General features: G+C 32.8%; 2 long non-coding RNA genes across 2 annotated transcripts; one reads left to right on the top strand and one right to left on the bottom strand.

Moving 5' to 3' along the window:
• On the bottom strand, window positions 6,804–17,560 carry LOC110266708. Its single transcript, XR_002354206.1, has 3 exons — window positions 17,459–17,560; window positions 14,571–14,578; window positions 6,804–6,813 (listed from the first exon to the last, which is right to left on the bottom strand). It is a non-coding gene; the product is annotated as an uncharacterized LOC110266708 (long non-coding RNA).
• On the top strand, window positions 17,510–18,403 carry LOC107616935. Its single transcript, XR_001614710.2, has 3 exons — window positions 17,510–18,012; window positions 18,096–18,195; window positions 18,276–18,403. It is a non-coding gene; the product is annotated as an uncharacterized LOC107616935 (long non-coding RNA).

Genomic DNA, 23,572 nt, shown 5'->3' with positions numbered 1-23,572 from the left:
AAGCCGTGACCAGCTTATCCCAAGAGTTCAAGCTATCCTTGGGTTGAGAGTCCAACCATATTCTAGCTCTGTCTCTCACAGCAAACGGGAAAAGCATGAGCCTGTAGACTTCAGGATCTACTCCATTAGTCTTAACAGTGTCACATATCTGCAAGAATTCAGTTAAGAACTGAAAAGGATCTTCAGATGGAAGTCCATAAAACTTGCAGTTCTGCTGCATCAAAGAAACTAATTGAGGTTTCAGCTCAAAGTTGTTTGCTCCAATGGCAGGGATGGAGATGCTTCTTCCATGTAAATTGGAATTAGGTGCAGTAAAGTCACCAAGCATCCTCCTTGCATTATTATTATTTTCGGCTGCCATCTCCTCTTCCTTTTCGAAAATTTCTGTAAGGTTGTCTCTGGATTGTTGTAATTTAGCTTCTCTTAGTTTTCTCTTCAGAGTCCTTTCAGGTTCAGGGTCTGCTTCAACAAGAATGTTCTTGTCCTTGCTCCTGCTCATATGAAAAAGAAGGGAACAGAAAATAATAATAGGGATCTTCTTTGCCTCAGTAGAGAGAGGTTCCTTTGTGTGAGTAGAAGAAGAAAGGGAATAAGAGTGAAGAAGAATGGATAATCCAAACACAAGGGTGAGGATAGGAGCAGTGATTTGAGATGAAGAGAAGTGTTAGTAATTAAATAAATAAATAGAATAAAATGAGAGAAGGAGAATTTCGAAAATAAATTTTGAAAAAGAGTTAGTGATTTTCGAAAGTTAAAGGGGGAATAAAATTAAAATCAAAATTTGAAATAATTAGTTAATTAAAAGAATTTTGAAAAATGAGGGAGATAATTTTCGAAAATTAGAGAGGGATAGTTAGTTAGGTAGTTTTGAAAGAGATAAGAAACAAACAAAAAGTTAATTAATTAGTTGAAACAAATTTTGAAAATCAATTTTGAAAAGATAAGAAGATAAGAAGTTAGAGAAGATATTTGAAAAAGATATGATATGAAGAGGTATGATTAAAAAGATATGATTTTGAAAAAGATAAGATAAAAAGATATTTTTGAAAAGATATAATTGAAATTAGTTTTGAAAAAGATTTGATTTTTAAAATCACAATTAATGACTTGACCCACAAGAAATCACAAGATATGATTCTAGAACTTAAAGTTTGAATCTTTCCTAACAAGTAAGTAACAAACTTGAAATTTTTGAACAAAAACATTAATTGTTGATGATATTTTCGAAAATATGATATAAAATTAAGAAAAAGATTTTTTGAAAAATATTTTTAAAATTTTCGAAAATAAATAAGAAAAATGAAAAAGACATGATTTTTGAAAAAGATTTTGAAAAAGATAAGATTTTTAAATTGAAAATTTGATTTGACTCATAAGAAACAACTAAATTTTAAAAAGTTATGAAAAAGTCAATCCAAATTTTCGAAATTTTAAGAGAGAAAAAGGGAAAGATATTTTTTTTATTTTTGAATTTTTAATGATGAAAGAGAAAAACACAAAATTGACTCAATGCATGAAAATTTTGGATCAAAACATGTGATGCATGCAAGAACACTATGAATGTCAAGATAAACACCAAGAACACTTTGAAGATCAAGATGAACATCAAGACTTATTTTTGAAAATTTTCAAGAAAAGAAAAACATGCAAGACACCAAACTTAGAAATCTTTAATGCTTGGATTCTAACAAACGAAAAATGCATATGAAAAATAAGAAAAGACACAAAACAAGAAAATTTAAAGATCAAACAAGAAGACTTACCAAGAACAACTTGAAGATCATGAAGAACACTATGAATGCATGTTTTTTTTCGAAAATTACATAAATTTTTAGAAAAATGCAATTGACACCAAACTTAAAAATTGACTCAAGACTCAAACAAGAAACACAAAAATATTTTTTTGAATTTTTTTTTGATTTTATGAATTTTTTTTTGTTATTTTTCGAAATTTATTTGAAAAAGAAAAATAAGGATTCCAAAATTTTTAATATGAATTCCAGGAATCATGCACTCTTAGTCTAAAGCTTCAGTCCAGGAATTAGACATGGCTCACTAGCCAACCAAGCTTTCAGTGAAAGCTCCGGTCCAAAATACTAGATATGGCCAATGGCCAGCCAAGCTTCAGCAGATACCTATCAAGCATACAACAGCTGATACTTCATCCAACTTCATATACTTATAAGTGGAAGCCTCAGTCCAAGAATTAGACATGTCTTTACAGCCAGCCAGGCTTCAACATGCTTCATGAAACTCTAGAATTCATTCTTAAAAATTCTGAAGAACATAAATTAAATTTTCGAAAACAAAGGGAAAAAAAATTTTTTTTTGAAAGATTTTTGAAAACAATTTTTTTGTGAAAAGAAAACGAAAAGAAAGTTACCTAATCTGAGCAACAAGATGAACCGTCAGTTGTCCAAACTCGAACAATCCCCGGCAACGGCGCCAAAAACTTGGTGCACAAAATTGTGATCCCTGGTAATGGCTCCAGAAACTTGGTGCTCTAATCTTAATTCATAATTTGTCACAACTTCGATACAACTAACCAGCAAGTGCACTGGGTCGTCCAAGTAATAAAACCTTACGTGAGTAAGGGTCGATCCCACGGAGATTGTTGGTATGAAGCAAGCTATGGTCATCTTGTAAATCTCAGTCAGGCGGATATCAAATGGTTATGGAGTTTTCGAATAATAATAATAATAAATAAACAGAAAATAAAGATAGAAATACTTATGTACTTCATTGGTGAGAATTTCAGATAAGCGTATAGAGATGCTTTCGTTCCTCTGAACCTCTGCTTTCCTGCTGTCTTCATCCAATCATTCCTACTCCTTTCCATGGCAAGCTTTATATAGGGCATCACCGTTGTCAATGGCTAGATCCCATCCTCTCTGTGAAAAAGGTCCAAATGCTCTGTCACGGCACGGCTAATCATCTGGAGGTTCTCGATCATACTGGAATAGGATTCACCCTGCTTTTGCGTCTGTCACTACGCCCAGCACTCGCGAGTTTGAAGTTCGTCACAGCCATCCCTTCCCAGATCCTACTCGGAATACCACAGACAAGGTTTAGACTTTCCGGATCTCAGGAATGGCCATCCATGGGTTCTAACTTATATCACAAAGATTCTAATATCTCAGACTCGGTCCTCTGTATTAGATATCTAAGAGATACTCATTCTAGCTTGTTTGCATGTAGAACGGAAGTGTTTGTCAGGCACGCGTTCATAAGTGAGAATGATGATGAGCGTCACATAATCATCACATTCATCATGTTCTTGGGTGCGAATGGATATCTTAGAAGCGGAATAAGTTGAATTGAATATAAAACAGTAGTACTTTGCATTAAATCATGAGGAACAGCAGAGCTCCACACCTTAATCTATGGAGTGCAGAAACTCTACCGTTGAGAATACATAAGTAATGAAGGTCCAGGCATGGCCGAATGGCCAGCCCCAAACGTGATCAATATGATCCAAAGTTGAACTAAAAATCATAAGATGTAAATACAATAGTAAAAAGTCCTATTTATACTAAACTAGTTACTAGGATTTACAGAATTAAGTAAATGATGTAGAAATCCACTTCCGGGGCCCACTTGGTGTGTGCTTGGGCTGAGCTTGAAGTTTACACGTGGAAAGGTCATTCTTGGAGTTGAACGCCAGTTTGTAATGTGTTTCTGGCGTTGAACTCCACTTTGCAACTTGTTTCTAGCGCTGGACGCCAGACTGCAGTATGGAACTGGCGTTGAATGCCAGTTTACATCATCAATCCTTATTCAAAGTATGGACTATTATATGATGATGGAAAGCCCTGGATGTCTACTTTCCAACGCAATTGGAAGCGCGCCATTTGGAGTTCTGTAGCTCCAGAAAATCCACTTTGAGTGCAGGGAGGTCAGAATCCAACAGCATCAGCAGTCCTTCTTCAACCTCTGAATATGATTTTTGCTCAGGTCCCTCAATTTCAGCCAGAAAATACCTGAAATCACAGAAAAACACACAAACTCATAGTAAAGTCCAGAAATGTAATTTTTAATTAAAAACTAATAAAAATATACTAAAAACTAACTAAATCATACTGAAAACATACTAAAAACAGTGCCAAAAAGCGTATAAATTATCCGCTCATCAATCATGTTCCTTACAATGAAAATTTGTCTTAGTTCCCAACCAAAAAAGGAGCTTCACTTTAACAATTGATTGGAATGAACAGTAAATAAAAAATTAAGAAAGAATTTTGAAAAGAGATTAAAGAAAGCTGGATAAACTTACAAAATAAAAGAACTTAAATGAACTTATATAGCTAGCAATTTTCAAATTGCAAAGCTTTGAAGTCTTTGAAAAATAAACTTAAATGGTTATTTTTTGCATTAAAACTATTTCTTTAGATTGAGGACATTGGTCATGATTTCAATATATGACATTTTGATGAATAAATTTGTTTGAATGTTTTCATAGTTCAATTTAACATGATCGTGTCTATTAAGATCCAACAACAGTTATACATAAAAAAAATAAAGAAGTAAAAAATAATACCATAGTTTGATTGATAAACAACAATCAAAGAAATAAGTTGGAAGATAAACGATAATCAAAGATTTCAACTTTTGAGCAATCTAAATTCATATTTTAGTTGGCAGATCAAAAAGAAAGAAGCAACAGCAAAATGAGTACATTTATCCACCAAGATATTCCAGGAATGAAGAAAAAGAGAATCTAAGTAGCTTTTAAAGTAGAGGATTGGACTTAGTTGGAGATTGTTATTCCCCTGCACAATATCGTTGTCAGCACAATTGATTAATGAAATTTCAATAGGGTGGCAGTAGTATCCGAATCCACAGTACCCAATGCGAGGCGAGGTCTGTTCTGGGCAGGGCAGGGCAGGATTGGATTTAGAGTGTACTCGTCCCGGTGTATATAAATAAAAAAATTAGCCGTCACTCTTCTTCACTTCTTCTTCCCAAATCTGAAGCCTCCATGGCTCCATCCTCTACCTATAACTTCCGTGTTCTTCTAATCTTCTTCTTCTTCTATCACGCTGCTTCACCTCCCCCTTTTCGCCACTATATCGTGCTCACTGCTAGTCTCATCTCCTTCCACCATTCGCCGACGTTGATGTATCACCTCCTCCTTACTGCGTCGTCGTTTGCCTAGCTTCGCCGTTCGCCTAGCTTCGCCGTTGCTCTCCGCGCTTGCTAGTCGCGATTCGCCACAGCTCGTCATGTGTCATTGACGTCACCCGACTCACCCCTCCTTAATACTTTGCTTGCCGGCGTGATCAGAAGCTCCTCTGTGACTAGAAGCTCCGCGCCTATCAAGCTCCTCTTCTACAGCCTACTATGCGCTTCTATTTTCTTGGTGTGGTAGGATTGCTGTTTTAATTTAATTTTTCAATCTTCAATTTTTGATAGATTAATTATTTTAATTTTTTTTACTAATACTAGCAGCTCAACAGGCACGTTTAGCCGCTTTTCTATTGTTTTTTAAAAAATTAATTTTATTTTTAAAATATATTATTCGCTCTTCAAATTTATTAGATCACCTTTTTTTAATTTTAACATTGATGTGATCTTATTTATATCATATTTGAATGTTGGTGTTAATATATCATTCACCCTTCAAATTTGTCAGATAAGTATTTTTTTATCATTTTAAAATTAACGTATCCTTATTTATATGATATTTTGTTGAGAGTAAAATTACTATAAAAAACCTTTAAAATGCTAAATTATAAAAGCACACAATAAAGATATATGTATATATTATCAGAAAAAGGTATAGTTCAAGAAATAACGACAAAAATGTTATCCTAATTTAAAAAGGGTATATCTATAAACCAAAATGCATGTTATTTATTTACAAAAGATTAATTTTGTCTAAATATCATGGATATTCATGTTTGTCTTCTTCTTTTTTAAGTGGTAGGCCAAAATATGATTCTAAATCTGAAGAGGCCTTCATTTTCCTACAAATAGTAGAAGGATAGAAGAAATGAATATGCTTATTTTTTTCGTTTTTAAATATCAAACTATAAAAGAATTAATGAAAAAATTAGGAGAATACAAAGATTGTGTACCTAGAAAAAATCCTTTGTAATTCATCATACATCTCCTTGTCAATAACTTCTTGCGTCTTGAAAAATTATCAGATTTTGTTTACCATAAAAATAACCATATAAACGCTTCAGGTTTATTCAATTAAATTTATTCCTTATTATAAAGAAGAATTCAATTAAAACCTGTAGAATTGTGATATCATGTTTTGCATTGAACTTTCTGAAAGGACAAAAGAAATGACATTAATCCTTGTTTATCATTGACAAAATGTAAATTAAATGATATTACATCTTTTTTGTTAGGTATTTTAATAACAATTACCTGCAATGATATTGTTTTGTATCGAAATGAGTTAGTTGTGTTCTTCTAAGTTCATGGCTGAAAAAAAAGTTAAAGTTTTAACATAATTGGTATATAGGACGAAATAGACAAAAATATTTATTATGTAATAAAAGTTTATTGCATTACCTTTTATTTTTTTGATCTAATATTTCTCTTTTTACCATCTTTCATAATTGAGTTTTGTCTGCTTTAATTGTACCTAGGGATGGCAAAACTCCCCGAGACGCGAAAATCCCTGTGGGGACTGCCCCGATTGGGGATCCAACTGTGGAAAATTTTTTTTCGCGGGGATGGGGCGGGGGACAAAATTCCCCCGAGGCAGGTGCGGGGACCCGAGCGGTGATCCCCGTCCCATCCCCACTAATCTCTGAAATCCAAAACATATATATATATATATATATAAACCCAAAACTCCTAATCCTCATTTACATAACCCTTCTTTAATTCAGAGATTCCTAACGCTCTACATACTCCATACTCCATCCAACCTCTCTGCAGCCACCTCCTCGCCACTCTCCATTCTCACCGCATCATCACACCTCACCGTGCCATCACCCTCATTGAGTCATGCTCTCTATTTGCGGCGTTCCTTTCCGTAACTCTGCCGCCGTGTCCATTCTCCCCTCTGTTGCCGCGTCTCCCACCTCGTCCACTGCTCTGTCCTCTGGCTCGCCGTTACGTCCTCCCACTGCGTCATTTCAAAAGAAGTTACCATCTTGTCGTTTAGACTTTTTGTATAAAATCTTGATGTTTTTGTATAGGATAGATACTTGCAGCTCTATTTATATGAAAATTAATAATTAGTTAGAACTATCAGATAGATGGGGAATGGGGTCTCCGTGGGAAATGGGACCCTGTGGAAAATAGGGATGGGGAGCAATATTTTCCCACGGCGGGAAACAGGGATGGGGACGGGGAGCAAATTTGGGAGCAGGGATAGGGAGCAGGGAAGCATCCCCCACCCCCGCCCTGTCCTGTTGACATCCCTAACTGTACCTCCCCAACCAATAAAATAAATTTTGAGTGGATGAACCTGAGTCAATTTCACGTTTGATCAATAACACTAAAACAAAAATATGTATCATCAATGCAATTGTCACTGTCATTAATGCTATAATCCTTACTTTATTGTTGATTAGTCTCATTGATGTAATTGATTACTCATCCTTCCATGTACTCCATAACGGTTGAAATTATGTTTCCTATAATTTATTGCATATATGTATCACAATATATTTCAGTAGTATTTTTATATATTACTTTAGAATTAAGTAATAATACATCCCAAATAAGACATACCTCTACCTTTTATTGGTTTTAAAATTTTAATTTTTATAATTTTATTTCTAAAATTATAAAATTGATAGAGAAATTTAAAGAAATCAAATTTTGAATTTTTTTTCAAAGTAAATATAAACATTGCAAACTATAATTTCTTAAAAAATCAATAATGATATATTTTAAGGATGTATGATATAATTTTTATAATTTATGTGAATCGTAGTTGGTGCATACCTGTTGGGTAAAGCAGAGGTTCAAGTTCCTTTCGCTTATCTCTTTTAATATGCTGATGAGCTCTTTAGATATCAATTTATCTGTTAAAAATTTGAGGCTTGGTTTGGTAAAGCTTTTCGAAGAGGTGCTTGTCCTTTTTAAAAGCTCAAGCACCTTATTTTGTGTTTGGTAAATAAAAAAGATTATGTGCTTGTGCTTGCAGCTTTTAAAAGATCGGATACTTTTGAAAGCACCTAAGATAGAGCTTTTCAAAGTTGGCTTGTGCTTTTCAAAATTTAAAAGTCTAATATAACCTCACATGTTAACTAATTTTCAAATTTAATACTTGCATTTATGTCTATTATAGTATTTTTAAATTTTAAAAGCTATTTTACCAAATGCAATTGTTGTTGCTTGTATTTATTAAAAGCAATTTTTAATTTGATTTACCAAACATAAATGCTACAACTTTTAAAAAGCCATCTTTTAAAAGTTAGCTTTTATAAGCTACTTTTGAAAAGTAAAAGTTTTACCAAACTAAGCCTTAGTCATTAGTTGTTAAAATTAGTGAACAAAACTATCTATTCTAATGTTGATATTGTAACGATAAAATTACATATATCGCCATTGTTATTATTTTGATCATTAAATTTAATTTACGTAATAAATTTTTTAAGCATGCATCTGAAAAAGTTGAACTCCAAACTTTAATTTTGACGTTTATATTGTTACTTTATAACTTTATATATTGTTTAATGTATTGCTTGATTAAGGAATATGTCGGTGTAGGTATAATTTTCTATCTAAAATTAAACATTAGTACTCAGATATAAAATAAATCATGTATATTAGTTTGATTAGTTTTGTTATAGAATATGAGAGTACTGAGTACCAACCAACGATGTTATTAGAAACTCTGTTACTTGTGCTAGTTATATTATCGTGTACTTCCATTACTGTATTTTTCAAAAGGTAGAAAATAGATATTAAGGACTAATTGAGTTCATAACAAAGAAAATTAGTTATCATTATCTATGTCAAGTTTTATGTTACCTGTATCAAATTGATTATGGGTGGTGGCTTTGGCCATTTGTCTAATTGTAGTTAATCGGGCTACCCCTGTATTTATAGTTAATCGGGTAACTCCACCTGTGTTTAGCATTGGAATTGAAATAGGATTTGTATTAGTTGACATGACAACTTGTTTTCCTTATCGAATCATCTCGCGATAAGTTACACGTCTTTTAGCTAGGTATTGCTGTCTTTGTTTGTACTTGTAGTTAATCAGGTAACTCCACCTGTGTTTGGCATTGGAGTTGAAATAGGAGTTGTATTAGTTGACATGACAACTTGTTTTCCTTGTCGAATCATCTCGCGATAAGTTACACGTTCTTCTAGCCAAGTATTACTGTCTTTGTTCTTCGGTCATGTTTCTGTCTTCTTCACCTAGCATATTTTGTCCAAGTAGGTCGACGTTGACGTGATTGCTCATTTGTTGAATTCACCATTTTTATTTTTCTTTCAGAACATAAGGTATGAAGACAAAAAGAAAAGCAAACAATTGCAAGTGGAGGAGTTTTTTATTCTGTTCACGATTGAGAGTGAGCAGTTGCATAACTCCCTTGTAAGTTAATGGAGAGTTTTCAAAACATGACTGAGTACATAATTTTAGATTATACAAATAGGGGTAAAATAGAAAATAAGAATTGGATACCAAATTCCCAATATCCCTATTATATATTACCTATAACTATAAAAGTATTACTATAAAAATATTACTCAAAATGCTTAATAAAATATTTTAGTAATAATTTTTATATTTATTATGTTTAATTTTTATATTATTAAAAGTTAAGTTTTTTAATCTTTTTCATGATTGATAGTGAGCAGTTTGAGTTTAATCCGTTTCACGATTGAGAGTGGAAACTCTTTGTCGGTTAATGGAGAGGTTACAGAATGTTAAGTAGTTTTAGTTTATAACAATAGAGGTAAAATAAAAAAAAACAGATTTGGATACCAAACTAACCTTTATAAAAATAGGGGTAATATAGAAAAACAGATTTAGATACCAAATTTTCGTATCTGCTTTATATATTGTTATAGATATATGTTTTTATTGTGGCTGAAAGATGTATGAATTTTGGTAGGATTTTTAATTTTTGATCTATATATTTTTATGTTTTTTATTATTATGATTTATATGTTTTTTTTTTCTAGAAATAATGTAGTATAAACTTTAACCATTAGTACGTTTTTATTGAAGTTGATATTCAGTATTTCTTTTCAATCTACTGGGCCTGTGGTTGTTGTAGCTTCTTAGGAGCCTGTCACCGGAGCCCCTTTCCTCTGATTGCGTTGCAGTCTTCCTCTTCTGTCTCTCTATGTTCCCAAGTAAGTTCCCCCTCTCTCACATTGTGAATGACCGAATCTGCACTTGTGAAGTTATGAATTTGTGCTGCAATTTTGATATTTAATTATATTTGTGGGGTTTTACAATTTTGGTATTTGATTATGTTTGTGGGATTCTGAAATGATATAATTTATATCAGTGGGTCTAATTACTAATGTTGCAATAGTTTATATAGGTTATTGAGATTTAGGCTTTTGTGTTTTTTCTTTGTTTATATATGTGTAGGCAGTGCATCTAATTGCTAATGTTGCAATGATTTACTTAGTTTTCCAATAGGCGTTTTATATATGATTTGCTTAGTTTTCTTAATTTTTCTAATGTAGGTGTTTTTAAGATTATTTCATGGCTAGTAATACTAGAGAAGGAAGATACAGGCATATTTTGGGTGACGATTATATGGTGTATCTTTAAAAAAGAAGAATGACAAGGGGTTCATATGTGAATGTTGAGTTTGATTTTCATTTTTGTTATTTTTTTACATTGTACTAATTAATTTGTTAATTACTATGTTATTTAATTTTCAGGTTTAAATATTGACTTTCAAACTTTTAATGATGACGAAAAGTTAGAAAGTGACCAAGAATAATAAATTGAAGACCCATTTATATTCACGGTTGTAATTTCTTGATTATGGTGTTAAATTTGTTTAATGTTCAAACATTGTTTTTTTTTTAATTTTATGTTATTTGACATTGTATGAATAATAAATTAAGAAGGGTTGGGTGGGGGTTGGGCAAAAACCCGCCCCTACTCGTCCCACTACCACCCCTAAAACTTGAACAAAATTTTTGATACAAATGCTTCAATTTCAACTTGTTACAAATTGTTGTTTTTTTGTAACAAAAATTAGTTATAATTACAAAATAGGAATGTTTTGTAATAACATAACAGTTTGTTAGAAAACCTTTTAATATTTTGTAACATGATTTCTTTTGTTATAAATTGTATTGGTTTTTGTAAAGAAATGGTAAGCACTAAGCTTGCTTCAGCTTCTTTGTCTATTAAGTTGGTTTTTACCGTGAGGGTGGTTGCTGAGATTATCTGTGTCAGGATGTATGATCACATGGTCATTGCAAGTTTTTCTGTCCTGCGCCACCATTAGAGCCGCCCAACCGGTGCTGAAATCACTGCTGCTCTGTGTTCTTTTATAGTAAGTATTTACGTTTCGAAAAATCTCTGCGTTAGTGTTCTGTTACGTGTATTAAAGTCTTTGCGATATTGATGTGTTAGGGATCAATAGCCGAGCTTACATGTAGCGATTGAGGCTATTTCTGCTTTTGGAAAAGCAAGCAGAGCAGAGGCTTCAGTTGCTGCTAATTTTGGGCAGAGAGAAACGAGTTCAGTTGACACGTTTGGATTAAGGTTTTGCGTGTCGAGGTAGGGGTTTTCTTAAAATCTATTTTATATTACAGAGTTGTGATAAATAGATATTGATGCAAAGAGATTTACTTCTGTGATTATATTTGTCTTATGGATGTGATGGTTTGTTGGACTGAATTATTGAGTGCTTGATTGCGTGAGTGGTGTGTGGTTGTGGATAAAAACCGGTTTGGAACGTCATTTACTTGATTATTAAGAAAGGTTGATTTTCTTGGTTTTAGAGTTTACTTAGTAATATAAATGAAACGATTTTGGAAATAATTTGAGATATGAAAATAAATTGATTCTGGGAGCGGTTTGATTGTGAGTTAGTTTGATTTTATGTATGATTTAATATTTGAGCTGATTCAATTTTAAAAAGAGTTTTATTGTTAGAATTGGTTGATTTCAAAATAATTTGACATTGAAACTGGTTCAATTCTGGAAAATGTTTGAGATTTGGAAATGGTTGAGAAAATGTTTGAGAAATGTTTGGATGGGACCCGAAAAGGGTGGCAGTGTCCGAGTTTTAGAGGAGATGCTGCCGAAATTTTATAAAATTGGAAGTTTTATTTAAAGTAATTATTTAAAAAGATTTGTTTTTAAGCATTATACGTTTTAAGATTGATTTGTCTATCAAAGAAAGAATTTTGTTTTAGAATTGAGATTGTTAACGAACAGAATGAAAAAGAGGATGATGAGGATTTTATTTGAAATATGGCTTTGAAATGAACTTGGAAATGAGATTTGGATTGATGAATGATTATGATGTTGAGAATGTTGAGATGTGAACATTGAATTATTCACATGGCTTATGAATTTGAAATATCTGAGATACGAGGTTCCCTGGATTAAGTGTCGTGGCTTGCCACCACGTGTACCAGGTTGAAAACTCGATACTCTGTTGACCCTACGACATAAGTGTGTGATTGGGCACTATATAAATTCTCGGAAATGTTACCCCCATTGAGTAATATTGATTATTTGAGAAAAAGTTATGCATAGACTCTTGGGGATGCACGTCGGGGGACATTCTAAGTACAATTCAGACTTGTCGGTTTGGCTGGATAACCGACAGATGAGCCTCATCAGCCATAGGACAGGCAAGCATCATATGCATTTGTATGCTTTGCTTGAGTTTGAACTTGTTTTGGTTTGCCTAACTGCTAAACTGTTTGTAACTACTACTTGAACTATTTGCTGTAACTGCTGCCTACTTGTGCTTTCCTTGTCTGCCTTGCCTGTGTTTGCCCTGGCGTGCTACATTTGAGATTGAACTTTGGTGCTGAATTAATGATTGTGTTGTTTGATTGCGTGGTTGGTTTCTGATTGAGATTTTCTTTTAAGAAAGGAAATGTTTCGGATTTTTGAAAGATTAATTATTTCTTTGAGAAGGTATTGAACGATTACCTATTGGTTTTTTAAAAGATTCATAAGGCAATGATAATCACTGAGCTTGAAAATAGTTTTCCTATTAAATATCTTCTTATGACAACTTTGAAACTCCATGGTGAGACCGTGTGGTTAGGTTCTCACCCCCCTACAGCTTTACTTTTCAGGAACCGAATGAAGAAGCACTAAGAAGAGTTATACTGCGTTTGGTTTATATGTTGTTGTATTAATTAGATTATTTTCTTCCCTCGTCTTTGTTATTACAATTTTGTAAGAGGGATAGAAGTTGTATGTTTTATATGTTTATTATATTACGAGATAATATAGAAAGAGTCTTGTATGTGAATCTATGTCTGCTTGTATTTTTCTTAAGATAAAGTATTTATTTTCCAGTTTTTAAAGGAATCAGCGATACAGTGTCAAGTCACAGGCTCCTATTTTAATTTTTAGTATGTAAAGTAGTCGTAATACTTCTTGCTATCAGAGTAGCGCAGCCGGAAGCGTGATTTCTTATAGTGAGGGTGTTACATTATGGTATCAGAGTGGTCTTTTCTGTAGAGCCTTGGAAAAGGACTGATTATGCTTCAATTGCATACTCTGAGAGTCTGTCATGTAGTAGGTCTTGTTTGAATAACGAGAATTAGAATTTGATGCACATGGCTGCCTATTAATTAACATTGTTAGCTTACCGTTGCATATCTGTTGATGTTAAGTCTGGCCAACTTAATGTTGATGGCTTATGTGAACGGAAAAGTTAATAGGTTATTATAGGCGAAAAGGAATTGATAAGTAATCGGTAATGCGAGTCACGTGGTTCGCAGATGCTAGGGTTCGCTTTTCGTGCTTGGTTTCGATTTATGATTCTTGTTTATGTTGCTTAGGTTGGCATATCGTATCTTTTTTTGTTTACTATCTCATTGAAGTTCTTTGACTCGGATTCCTTTCTTGAACCATGATTGATCATTCTCCGACCGTATTTCATTATTAGTCCACAATCTTACTTGATTGTATTCTTAAAAATTTGTTTGAGTCTTAAAAACATCTGTCTTTACCATTGATTATACTCTTCTTCAAGAATCCTGTGCTCATTGATCTGATCTTGAACTTGTTTTGGCATAATGCATGATCTTTAAATTTTGAGCGATTTGAACCTTGAAAATTATGATTTGAACTAAGTTAACTTTGTAAATTGATACTTTTGCTTCATGTCTAATGTATACCTTAAACTTACCATATTCTTGATTATCTTCTAAATTCTTGGCATCATAAATCCTGACCTTGAATTTTTCTACGTAATCTGTGTATCCCCTTGACGTAATCTGAGCTTATTTTGGATTGGAAAAGTTTTGAATTGATCTTTTTCTTACTTAATTGTGTTTCCCAATCATCCTTCAAATTTTTGGATAAGATTACCTTTAAATTTAGCATATACTTTCCTACATGGATTCTAAAATATTTCTTTATATGGTTTAAATCTGTTTATCTGTAAAACTTCACCTAATCTTCTATAGAAAACAATTTCTACTTTGAATTTCCTTCATTAACTACAAGTTGATTTATTTTCAACCTTATCACAATTTTTAACCGTATTCTTATGTGATTTTACATCCGAGTATTTTTCAAGATTCTTAAAAAAAAATATTAAAGAAAAATAAAATAAAATTTTATTCATAGCCCAATTAAATTTTATTTTATTAACTTTGCATATTTTATTTTAACTACAATTGTTTTGATGTAATACCTTATTTAAACTTTTTGTATTTCTTTTGAGAAAATGAATTCATTCCTTCTTTAGATTATCCATTCTTTGTAACTGCCACCATTGATTTTTAGTCTTCTTTTTCCCTCAGCTCAAATCCGTTTTAAATAAAAGTACCGTTTTTCATCTTGATTCTTCCTATCAAAGTTCTTAAATTTAAAATTCTTTCTTAGGATTACAACTTGATTTCCTAGCTTATGTTTTTATGCAAATTCTTATTTGATTATCTAAAAAGTCTTTCAAAGTTTTCGATGAAAAATTTTATCCTTAGCATAAATAATTTTCATTTCACAAATCTTGCATAATCTAATTCGACTTGAATTTGTTTTAACATGACGTAATATTTACGTTTTTGATGATTCTCTTGAATTTTGTAAGCAATTGCCCTGTTTTCCTCTATGGTTTCTATTGGAGATTTTTTTGAAATTAAAATTCTTTCCTATTTGCATTTTGATTCTTCCTTCCGGCATACTTCATGACTTTTGACCATTCTTAATTGTTGGTGGTTTGAGCCATTTTGAAGAAGTTTTGAATTCTTTTGGAGAAATTTAAGTTTTGAATCAACTTTTTAAGTTATTGAGTTCCTTTTTTAGCGCATCTTAATATTATTAAACATCCTTATAAAGTTGTGATTTCAAGTATATTATTGGAGTCTTGTTTTAAACCTTTTTATTTATTCTTATACAAAGTTGTCCCTGACTTTGAATTGCTTTACTTGAGCAGTGCCTCTCTTTGATGTGATTTGAACTTGTTTTGGGGTGATATAACCGTTTATTAAAGTTTTAATAAAATCGCTTTCAATTCATCCTACACTCCTTTACTTTATACTCTGAAAATTTCTGTATGTAATTTAAACCTGTTCGATTGTAATGCATCATCTTTTCTTTTATGAGTAAAACTTTATGTCAAGTTTTCTTCCAATAAGATTGTAGTTTTCATACATGCTTGAAAAAGAGAAAATACAATTTAGCTCTTAGCCAAATTAATCTTTCCATTTACAAAGTTTGTGTAATCTATTTCCACTTGAATTTATATTGAAATAATGCCACATTTACGCTTATTAATCTTTTGAAAGATGTTTGTTATCCATTTTATCTTTCAGAACATGAAATAATTTCCCCTTAAGTTTTCCATTCTTTACGAACAATGCATTTGAAAATATTTTTAAACCATACTCTTGAGTTCTATAAACTTTGTTTTTGGTTTGGATATTCTTCTTCTGTAAACCTCATATTTCTTGATTCAGCTTGAATTCGTTTCAAAATACTGTGTTGTTTTTCATCTTATTGATCCTATCGAATCCCTTCGACTCAAGAGTTACCCTTAAAGTTATCAGTTGATCCTTTTTCCAACATTCTTCATTACTTATTTATCCTTGTCTAATTGTGATTTCAACAATTCTTTCAAATTCTCGTGAACACGGTTCTTATTACTTTTCTTTTTTTCTAAGGTCTACTATCCTTCTGAGTATACTCGAGAATAGTTTTGGTATCTTGTGTGCCTATTGTACTTAGTAAACGACACATTAATTCTTTAGGGTACGTTTGGTGGATGCAAAAGGTGAAATTTGTAAATGTACGACATTGCAGGGAGTTGTGGAACCTTATTTCATGTGAAAGGATTTTGTTGATGTTGGGTTTGTGACCATTAAGATTTGCAAAGTGTTTGACGAGGTTGAAAACCCTCAGATGAGTTGTTTGATGAAGTACGATTGAGGATGGAGGGAATAAGTTAAGTTGAAGTTTGAATAATTGAATCTCTGAAGATGGTGTGAGATCAAATGCGAACGCTAAGCACGTTGTTTTAATTCTAACCCGTTTTGTAACCTTTTATCGCTTTGTTTTACCATCACATGTTTGAAACATCATTTTATGCATCAAGCCTATCTTGTAACCTTGTTTCACATCATACTTATACCCTTCATATTTTTATATGAAAATACTGGTATTTGAAACTATAAGTATATATATTGAGAACTTTTTGCCTTTTCTTTAAATAAGTTCAAGAGAAGTAATATGAAAATCTCTTTTATTTTGTATCAATTTTCGAGGACGAAAATTTTTATAAGGTGGGTAGGATGTAAGACTCAGAATTTTCAAATAAATCTTATGATGAATTAATTTCTATTCATTTATTCATTAGAAATTTTATTTTTAGAAATTATTTTATTAAAGTTAATTAAATCAAAAATTAAATCAGGTTTTGATAATTAATTAGAATTTTACTTAATTTTATAATTATTGAATTATTTTCTATATTTAAATTATAAAATTGATAGTTATGAAATAATAAGAATTTTATATGATTTGGTTTTAGATAATTTAATCTATATCATTTAATACTATAAGTTAAAGATAAAGAAAATTAATCATATTACCGTGTATTTTCAATTGGAGTAATTTATTGAGAATCAATTAGTATTTTTATACCACAAATAGTATTTTAAAGTAATTTTAGACATTAAATTAGTTTTTCAAATATTAATACTTTATGCTCCAATTTTATTAAAATTACTAAACTATCCCTATACTTAATTTTTACCAAAACTCTAAATCCCCAAAATATCACTCTAACCCTAATTTCCCCTTTCCCTTCAACCGCCTCACCCCTTTTAGTTTTCCTTTCCTTCCAAACAGGCCCAGCACATAGCAAAAAAAGAAAGAAAGAAAAGAAAGAAAACGTTGAGGGAGAGAGGGATAAACGGAGACAGAGAAGAAAGAATAGGGTGAAAGGGAAGAGAGAAGAGGGAGATCTGGAGGGAGGAATAGAGCGCCGGGAAGGGGGAGAGCTCACCGCCGCTAGGACACCCAGCTACCGTCACGCCGCCACCTCCAGACGCCGTCGTCGCCGCCGTTCGCGAAGAGGGAAGAGAGAGCTCGCGGGTGAGAGAGGAAGCGTCGCGCCAGCCACTGACCTCGCGTTCGTCGTCGTCTTCGCGGGTTCCTGTCGCCGTTGTCATCCCCACCGTGAAGTTGTCGCCGTTGCTGCAGCTGTCAGCGTCGTCGTCCATGGGTGAAGCAGAGGAGAGAGATCCGCGAGGAAGGGAGGACCGCGCTCGTCCAGCCGCTGCACACAGTCACCGTTCATCTTGCCAGTGCCATCCCCGTGAGATCTGCCGTTGCCAAAGCTTCTGGCCGTGCCTCTGTCGCCGGACAACACCGCTGCCGCCTGGAACCCCATTGAAGTCGGTATCTGTGTGGTAAGCGCTAAGCTTGCTTTAGCTTCTTTGTCTATTAAGTTGGTTTTTACCGTGAGGGTGGTTGCTGAGATTATCTATGTCAGGATGTATGATCACATGGTCACTGCAAGTTTTTTTGTCCTGCGCCACCATTAGAGCCGCCCAACCGGTGCTGAAATCGCTGCTGCTCTGTGTTCTTTTATAGTAAGTATTTACGTTTTGAAAAACCTCTGCGTTAGTGTACTGTTACGTGTATTAAAGTCTTTGCGATATTGATGTGTTAGGGATCAATAGCCGAGCTTACATGTAGCGATTGAGGCTGTTTCTGCTTTTGGGAAAGCAAGCGGAGCAGAGGCTTCAGTTGCCGCTAATTTTGGGCAGAGAGAAACGAGTTCAGTTGACGCGTTTGGATTAAGGTTTCGCGTATCAAGGTAGAGGTTTTCTTAAAATCTATTTTATATTACAGAGTTTTGATAAATAGATATTGATGCAAAGAGATTTACTTCTGTGATTATATTTGTCTTATGGATGTGATGGTTTGTTGGACTGAATTATTGAGTGCTTGATTGCGTGAGTGGTGTGTGGTTGTGGATAAAAAACGATTTGGAATGTCATTTACTTGATTATTAAGAAAGGTGGATTTTCTTGGTTTTAGAGTTTACTTAGTAATATAAATGAAACGATTTTGGAAATAATTTGAGATATGAAAATAAATTGATTCTGGGAGCAGTTTGATTGTGAGTTGGTTTGATTTTATGAATGATTTAATATTTGAGCTGATTCGATTTTAAAAAGAGTTTTATTGTTAGAATTAGTTGATTTCAAAATAATTTGACATTGGAACTGGTTCAATTCTGGAAAATGTTTGAGATTTGGAAATGGTTGAGAAAATATTTGAGAAATGTTTGGATGGGACCCAAAAGGGTGGCAATGTCCGAATTTTAGAGGAGATGCTGCCGAAATTTTATAAAATTGGAAGTTTTATTTAAAGTAATTAATTAAAAAGATTTGTTTTTAAGCATTATACGTTTTAAGATTGATTTGTTTATCAAAGAAAGAATTTTGTTTTGGAATTGAGATTGTTAACGAACAGAATGGAAAAGAGGATGATGAGGATTTTATTTGAAATATGGCTTTGAAATGAACTTGGAAATGAGATTTGGATTGATGAATGATTATGATGTTGAGAATGTTGTGATGTGAACTTTGAATTATTCACATGGCTTATGAATTTGATATATCTGAGATACGAGGTTCCCTGGATTAAGTGTCGTGGCTTGCCACCACGTGTACCAGGTTGAAAACTCGATACTCTGTTGACCCTACGACGTAAGTGTGTGACTGGGCACTATATAAATTCTTGGAAATGTTACCCCCATTGAGTAATATTAATTATTTGAGAAAAAGCTATGCATAGACTCTTGGGGATGCACGTCGAGGGACAGTCTAAGTACAATTCAGACTTGTCGGGTTGGCTGGATAACCGACAGATGAGCCTCATCAGCCATAGGACAGGCATGCATCATATGCATTTGTATGCTTTGCTTGAGTTTGAACTTGTTTTGGTTTGCCTAACTGCTAAACTGTTTGTAACTGCTACTTGAACTACTTGCTGTAACTGCTGCCTACTTGTGCTTTCCTTGTCTGCCTTGCCTGTGTTCACCCTGGCATGCTACATTTGAGATTGAACTTTGGTGCTGAATTAATGATTGTGTTGTTTGATTGCGTGGTTGGTTTCTGATTGAGATTTTCTTATAAGAAAGGAAATGTTTCGGATTTCTGAAAGATTAAACATTGTTTCTTTGAAAAGGTTTTGAAGGATTACCTATTGGTTTTTTAAAAGATTCATAAGGCAATGATAATCACTGAGCTTGAAAACAATTTTCCTATTAAATATCTTCTTATGACAACTTTGAAACTCCATGGTGAGACTGTGTGGTTAGGTTCTCACCCCCTACAGCTTTACTTTTCAGGAACTGAATGAAGAAGCACTAAGAAGGGTTATACTGCGTTTGGTTTATATGTTGTTGTATTAATTAGATTATTTTCTTCCCTCGTCTTTGTTATTACAAGTTTGTAAGAGGGATAGGAGTTGTATGTTTTATATGTTTATTATATTACAAGATAATATAGAAAGAGTCTTGTATATGAATCTATGTCTGCTTGTATTTTTCTTAAGATAAAGTATTTATTTTCCGGTTTTTAAAGGAATCAGCGATACAGTATCGAGTCCCAGGCTCCTATTTTAATATTTAGTATGTAAAGTAGTCGTAATACTTCTTGCTATCAGAGTAGCGCAGCCGGAAGTGTGATTTCTGATAGTATGGGTGCTACACTTGGTCTCTCTGTCGCTAAACGCCTACTGTCATCCCAGCATGGCCGTCGAGGAGAGAGAGAGCAAGCACGAGGAGGGAGCTACTGTCGCGTCCTGTTCCGTCGTTGTTGTGGTGGTCCTCGTCGCCATCATCACCTCGAGCTACCATTGCATACGCTGTCACCGCCGCTGAAGGTTTGTCGCTATCGCCGTTCGTTCCAACCACCATCGCTGTCGTTCGAGCCTCCGTTTCACGCTGCTGGGACTCTCGTTGCCGCCAGATCTGTCATACCCATTGGACCTGTCGCCGTCGCCATGCACACCGTGCCGACCAGAATGCGATGAGGAGAATGAGCTGGTTTCTACCGTCACCGGGAGACAGAACCAGCATCTAGTCCCTCAGCTGGTGGTTGTTATCTTCTTCGGTCATCAGTTGGTCAACTTCCTTCACCGTCAGTTGGTCCCTGGAGGTGAGCTTCCTTCGGCCATATTCTTTTTTTTTTCAATTTCATTGTTGTAAATCATCACTATGCTTTTAATTTTTTTTTATGAAAGTTGAATTTGTTGCTGAAATTATGACAGAGCTAAATTTTTTTGGTGCTTAAAATCATATTTGGAGGTAAAGTTTTATGTTGCTGAAAAACATCACTACTAAGCCTCGCATATCCCCTGTTTGCTGGTTACTGATTTTTCTGATTTTGAGTTGTTGATGGTGCGATAGTGTTTCACCGCATTGTTAAGTTTTGTTAATTCTATTGATTCTGATTTCTGAGTTGTTGGTTGCTTATTTTTCTGATTCTGAGTTATTGATGGTGCTATGGTGCTGATTCTTTTTATTTTGAACTCGGACAGAATACCGTTGTTGCAGCTTCTTCTGTTGTTAAGCTTTTTATTTCTATAATCTTTATGAAACTGGAATAACTGTTGATGGTTGATTTCAATGATTCTGGAATAATTTTCTTAATGGTGCTGTTAAAGCTAGTGATGAAAAGCAAGAGCAATTAGAGTTCAAGAAAGTTTAAGATAGTATGGCTTAGCTGTCAAGTTGTTATTCAGTTTGTTAGAAGTTGGTTAGGGAGCCTTTAGCTTTATTATCAATAGTCTCCTTCTGTATAAGCCTAATACTCATTGTATTCCATTAGCATTTTTTGCTCATTGTCAATTTTAGTTAATTCAATTTTAATTTTTCATTCTTGCTATACTTTTCTATTTCCAAACTCTTTGTATCACTATTGCTTCTGCAATAACATAAACTTGTTCAGGTGCTTCACTGCTTTGTTAAATTTAGATGGTGTGCTACTTTGGAACTTTCTCTTTTCAGGTTTGGATTTTCATTAGGATAATTATTGTAAGGGGTAAGTACGATTTTGGTCCCTTAAGTTTAGTGCCAGAATCGAATTCGTCCCTCTTGTTATTTTGCCATTAAAATCGTCCTTAATGTTTTTTTTCGTATTAAAATTTACCCCTTATTGTAATGTTCTTATCTTGTGTTTTGACATAAATATTATTATGGAACTTTATGAGTGTAAAAGCTTAAAAAGAAAAAAGTCAAGTATATTTGTTATGAGAATTTTGGTGAAAATTGTGTTTTGTTAATTTAATGAATTGAATTATGATTAATTAGCCCGAGTTTATATATTGAATTGTCAATTCTTAATAATTTGCATTCTTGATTGGCTAATTTTAAACTTTGAGAATAGATTCTTAAAGAATTAGTTAATTTTAACTTGTAAGTTCTAACTTAATTTTTACTCTGATGAAGATAGTGTTGATGAAGATAGTGTTATATGATGTTTTTTAATTTTGGTTTTCATTGTTCATAATTGCAGGGTACAAAATTGATGCCAAAATGCTCGACTTTATATTGACTGAAATATGCTAGAAGAGTCAAAAATCATAAACTCAATATGATACAATTTTATGTTAAGAAAAAGTTATGTTTAGTTGAATTTGTAGAACTTATTTTATTGTAAAAGAATCTTAATGATATGTAAGATATTCTAATTATCTATATGATTATATATTATATAAATGTTAAGTTAGCGTATTTAGTAAGATATATCAATTATTTAATTAAATATTTTAAAATGAATATTCTATTTTTCTAACTAAAAATAAAAAATGTTACAAAAGTAAGTAGTATTTTGTAACAAAATATTATGACACAAAAATTTAAATTGTTACGAAAAATATTTTAAAGGTCAAACATTGTTATCACTTTTGTAACAAATTTTAGTTTTTGTATTAAAAAAAATTGTTACAAAATATTACTTTATATTGTAACAATTTTATTTTTTATTACAAAAATTTTTTGTAACGAAGCATACTGCAACAGCCATTTTTTTTTTTGTAACAAATACCTTTTGTTTTAAAATTTAGATTTTTTGTAACAATTTTTTGTTACAAATATTTTTTTTCTTGTAATTCAATCTTTATAACTTGGTTGCAGTTATGAACTTTTCTCCAAATGACATCTGTATAGGAGGCTTCGTTGCTTGTTTCCAATTGACAGACCAGGTGAAATCTTATCTAGAACTTCTAGTAAAAGACATCTGCAGAAAATAAAATGAAAAAATAAGTAAAAATAAATATAGAAAAGTAAGAAAAGAAAGAGGCATAGTATGTAAGAGATTGATAGTGAAATTTTATCCATTTTTGATATTCTCAAATAAATTATTGACATGAGTGATTCAAAAATGCCATCATCGGGCAAAGCAAGAAGCTCGAGGGTTCTCTCGACAGTAATGCCTATTTTTGTATGTTTCAATTTGATTTCACATAAATAGAAGTCAGTTCAATAAACTAACTAAAAAGTCAATATAATCAGGATTAACGCACATAACATATTATCAAAAAATCAATACGAATTTGTGATTAAAAAAGAAGTATCGTAACATGAAAATAGGAAAATTAAAAATCAGAAACCATTCGAACAAAAATACAAGCCATTGAAAATCTGTCTACCTATTTTCTATGTCAAACGCAAAATAATGCGCAAAGAAATTAAAGTATTATACTTAAATTTTTTCGCGAATCAATAAACATATTTAATTTTTCAAGCAAAATGAGAACAAAAGAGTGAGCAAAGCAAAGCTGAAGTGCTCAGGAATAAGGCAAACTATGCATTAAATTTTAGGTTTTAGTTACCAGAAACAAATGACTTGCTCCCTTATGCATATTAACTAATGACTCAAGAGATGTTGCATATCTTTTATTTATCAGACTTAAACTCATTAGAAACAAAAAATATTAATTATAAAATAATTA

This window comes from Arachis ipaensis, chromosome B09, assembly GCF_000816755.2.
Source record: "Arachis ipaensis cultivar K30076 chromosome B09, Araip1.1, whole genome shotgun sequence".
In the NCBI taxonomy this organism is placed as follows: domain Eukaryota; kingdom Viridiplantae; phylum Streptophyta; class Magnoliopsida; order Fabales; family Fabaceae; genus Arachis; species Arachis ipaensis.
Note: the sequence above shows the minus strand (reverse complement) of the source record. Positions and strands in the feature narration are given on the sequence as shown.